This window comes from Bos mutus, chromosome 5 (assembly GCF_027580195.1).
Source record: "Bos mutus isolate GX-2022 chromosome 5, NWIPB_WYAK_1.1, whole genome shotgun sequence".
In the NCBI taxonomy this organism is placed as follows: Eukaryota; Metazoa; Chordata; class Mammalia; order Artiodactyla; family Bovidae; genus Bos; species Bos mutus.
This window is the reverse complement of record NC_091621.1, coordinates 74,727,646-74,732,348: the sequence shown is the minus strand read 5'-3', so window position 1 is coordinate 74,732,348 and position 4,703 is coordinate 74,727,646. Positions and strand designations below refer to the sequence as shown.

The 4,703-nt window shown below is 40.1% G+C and overlaps 1 pseudogene; it reads left to right on the top strand.

Annotated features, from left to right (window-relative positions):
- Positions 1-2,978: 2,978 nt before the first annotated feature.
- Positions 2,979-3,892, top strand: LOC138987842 (heme-binding protein 1 pseudogene; annotated as a pseudogene).
- Positions 3,893-4,703: the final 811 nt, after the last annotated feature.

Here is a 4,703-nt window from a genome sequence, read left to right as displayed (position 1 = left end):
CCAGCCCATAGACAATTCCTCACTTCATCCATCCTTACAGCAATCAGAATCAATAGGCTCTTCCATGTAGCCCTGGTGTTTCAGGAGGCAGTGGCTACCATTTTTTAACTCAGAAAATAAATCCTAACTGGTCTCCATAATTATGATGATATCAGTTCTTTGCCAGCAATTGGATTATAAAAGATCAGTGAGGTATAACAGCTCACATTTGTTAAGCACCAACTTTAAGCCATGCACTATTATAAGTGTTTTACATGTATAAGCTATTTTTTTGCAACTACTTTATGTGATAAGTATAAATATTATTTCATTGTAAAGTTAATAAAATTGAGGTACAGTTAAAATTGCTAAAATTTAATTAGTATAGATTTGATACTCCCTGATAAAGAGGAATTGCCCAAATTATCTGGAATAGACTTTCTCAGAGATATGCAACATCTAGGCTAAAATATTCAAATTACCAAAGATTTTTGAAGAACCTGAAAAAAAATACTCTAGTAACTAGAACATGAGTTATCTCCAGGCAGGAAGAAGTGTAAGAACTAAGAAGAGAAGAGAAGGTTATTTCAAAAGATATGCCAATAACAATGGCCTGAGTGGAGAAAACAGAAATGCTCTCAAGTTTCCAGCAAATTCCCACTGACAAATCACATTCACTTCATCTCAGTAGAAGTGAAAGGTTAGATATTATAGAATATAATATACATTTGCATATTTATTTCTCTTTTTTGCTGGTTGCCCTCATGTCTTCAATGTCAGGAATGAAAGAGTAACTATTATTGCATATCTTGTAGACATGAAAAGGATAATAAAAACATTTAATGAGCCAACAAATTTAGCAATTCCAATGAAATGGCCAAAATCCTTGAAATTGCAATTTAAAATGTCACAGAAAATTGCCTTATATCTTTTAAAAAACTTGAAATTGTCATCAAAAATCTTCCCTTACAAAACAGAACAAACAACAAAAATCTTCAAGTCTGATGATTTTATGTGTCAACTCCTGTAAACAATTAAAAAAATAATTTCAAATATAAAGTCTTTCATAAAAATAGTGAAACACTACCAAATCTGCATTTTCTAAGGCTCCAAAATCACTGCAGGTGGTGACTGCAGTCATATTAAAAGACGCTTGTTCTTTGGAAGAAAAGCTATGACAAAACTAGACAGAATAGTAAAAAGCAGACACACCACTTAGCTGACAAAGGTCTGTATAGTCAAAACTATGGTCTTTCCAGTAGTCATGTACAGATGTGAGAGTAGGACCAGAAAAAAGGCTGAGTGCCTAAGAATTGATGCTTTCTAACTGTGGTGCTGGAGAAGACCCCTGAGAGTCCCTTGGACTGCAGGAGATTAAACGAATCAATCCTAAAGGAAATTAAACCTGGATATTCATTGGAAGGACTGATACTGAAGTTAAAACTCGAAAACTTTGGCCACCTGATGCGAAGAGCTGACTCATTGGAAAAGACTAATGCTGGGAAAGATTGAGGGCAGGAGGATAAGGGGACAACAGAGGATGAGGTGGTTGGATGGCATCATGGACTCAATGGACATGAGTTTGAGCAAATTCCAGGAAATAGTGAAGGACAGGAAAGCCTGGTGGGCTGCAGTCTATGGTGTTGCAAAGAGACAGACACAACTCAGTGACTGAACAAAACAACAATCACTGTTTACATTTTCTAAGTTATCCAGCTCTTCTTACTAACAGTTTTCACATACACATTCTTCTACATGTGTAATCATCTAAGATATATCATATGTAATGATATAATTAACTTATTTCTACCTTCAGTTTCTACCCACTCCCCTCTTCCTCTCTGAGAAATGTCTACTACTGCTGTAGCCAGAAATTATTTATTTTTTCTATAAAAATTTTAAACTAAACCATTCATTTTGCAAATTATCTAGTATGACATTAGCACATATTTCTATTACTGCCTTACATGCTTTTCCAATCTTTATTGTATTTAGATTTGTGGGATTATTTCTCCTGTCTATGTTGTTGGGTCTTAGAGAACTGTGATTAGATCACAGATTTCTCTGTGTCCTGTACGACACACCCGTCACAGTGTTTGGAACCTTGCAAACAATAAAAGTATTTTGTTCAAGGACTAATTTATTGATTAACTACAGGTGTATTAGCGTTTAAGATAACTGAAGTGTTTCTTTCTATAGATAGGGGAAAATACAGTGTAATTCTTTTCTCTTAGTAAATTTCCTACTGCCATAGGTTTACACAAAAGATTTAGCTATAAAGCCCAATTTATACAGCACTGCTTCAGCTGAATTTGTTCTATTAGTCCTGGACAATTATATTACCTACAGACATTAATAATCATGGCCCAGATAATCATGGTGTGATCACTCACCTAGAGTCAGACATCCTGGAGTGTGAAGTCAAGTGGGCCTTAGGAAGCATCACTATGAACAAAGCCAGTGGAGGTGACTGAATTCCAGTTGAGCTATTTCAAATCCTAAAAGATGATACTGTGAAAGTGCTGCACTCAGTATGCCAGCAAATTTGGAAAACTCAGCAGTGGCCACAAGACTAATAAAGGTCAGTTTTCATTCCAATCCCAAAGAGAGGCAGTGCCAAAGAATGTTCAAACTATTGCACTCATCTCACATGCTAGTAAAGTAATGCTCAAAATTCTCCAAGCCAGGCCTCAGCAATATGTGAACCATGAACTTCCAGATGTTCAAGCTGGTTTTAGAAAAAGCAGAGGAACCAGAGATCAAATTGCCAACATTCACTGGATCATCAAAAAAGCAAGAGAGTTCCAGGAAAACATCTATTTCTGCTTTATTGACTATGCCAAAGCCTTTGACTGTGTGGATGACAATAAACTGTGGAAAATTCTTCAAGAGATGGGAATACCAGACCACCTGACCTGCCTCTTGAGAAACCTGTATGCAGGTCAGAAAGCAACAGTTAGAACTGGACATGGACCCTTTTCCCCTACCCCGTGTTTCCCGTGTGTCCTGAGCACCACGGCGACACCATGTTGGGCATGATCAAGAACTCGCTGTTCGGGAGCGTAGAGACTTGGCCTTGGCAGGTCCTGAGCAAAGGGAGCAAGGGAGATGTCTTCTATGAGGAGAGGGCCTGTGAAGGCGGGAAGTTTGCCACAGTGGAAGTGACAGATAAGCCTGTGGATGAGGCTCTGAGGGAGGCAATGCCGAAAGTCATGAAGTATGTGGGAGGCTCCAATGATAAGGGACTCGGAATGGGGATGACAGTTCCTATTTCCTTTGCTGTGTTCCCCAGTGACGATGGGGACCTACAGAAGAAATTAAAAGTCTGGTTCTGGATTCCAAACAAGTTTCAAAGCGACCCACCAGCTCCCAGCGATGACAGCATTAAGATCGAAGACAGGGAAGGCATCACTGTCTATTCCACGCAGTTTGGTGGTTATGCTAAGGCAGCTGATTACGCTGCCCAAGCCATCCAGCTGCGGTCCGCCCTGGAGAGCACAGCCAAGTACCAGACTGACTTCTACTTCTGCACTGGGTATGACCCTCCCATGAAGCCCTACGGACATCGCAACGAGGTTTGGCTGGTGAAGAGCAGTGAATGAGTCACTGGCTGTGCCCCAAGCTCCGCGGGGTCTGCATCTGTGCCCACTTCCCCTGGGAGGAAGCAGTGCCCCCGTGCCGCTCCAGCAGAACCAACTTCCCTTCAGAGCCAGTCACTGCCAATTTCCTGAGATAAGCACGGTCCAGATGCTGAGGCTCTGTTTCTCTTGGTGGGAAATAACGTACCCACGATACACATGCGTCCTTCTAACTGACTTATAGACAATTCAGTGGTAGGCCAGAAAAACCCAGCAGCATTTTTCCAGCTCTCTGGATCCCCTAAAAACAGATATTTACAAATCATGAAAACTGTATTTTTATTAATCCATGGAAGAAGTGTGATTTACGCGTGATCTTTCATATGTAATTCTTAGAAGAGCTTTCTTTAAAAAGAAGCCAAAAATAAAGATCTTTGACTTAAAACAGCTGAAACAAACAAAAAAAAAGAACTGGACATGGAACAACAGACTGGTTCCAAATAGGAAAAGGAGTACATCAAGGCTGTATATTGTCACCTGCATATTTAACTTATATGCAGAGTACATCATGAGAAATGCTGGACTCATTGAAGCACAAGCTGGAATCCAGATTGCTGGGAGAAATATCAATGTCCTCAGATATGCAGGTGACACCACCATTATGGCAGAAAGAGAAGAACTTAAGAGCCTCTTGATGAAAGTGAAAGAGGAGAGTGAAAAAGTTGGTTTAAAGCTCAACAGTCAGAAAACTAAGATCATGGCATCCAGTCCCATCACTTCCTGGGAAATAGATGGGGAAACAGTGGAAACAGTGGCTGACTTTATTTTGGGGGGGGCTCCAAAATCACTGAAGATGGTGACTGCAACCATGAAATTAAAAGACGCTTAATCCTTGGAAGGAAAGTTATGATGAACCTAGACAGCATATTAAAAAGCAGAGACATTACTTTGTCAACAAAGGTCTGTCTAGCCAAGGCTATGGTTTTTCCACTAGTCATGTATGGATGCGAGAGTTGGACTATAAAGAGAGCTGAGCGCTGAAGAATTGATGCTTTTGAACTGTGGTGTTGGAGAAGACTCTTGAGAGTCCCTTGGACTGCAAGGAGATCCAACCAGTCCATCCTAAAGGAGATCAGTCCTGAGTAT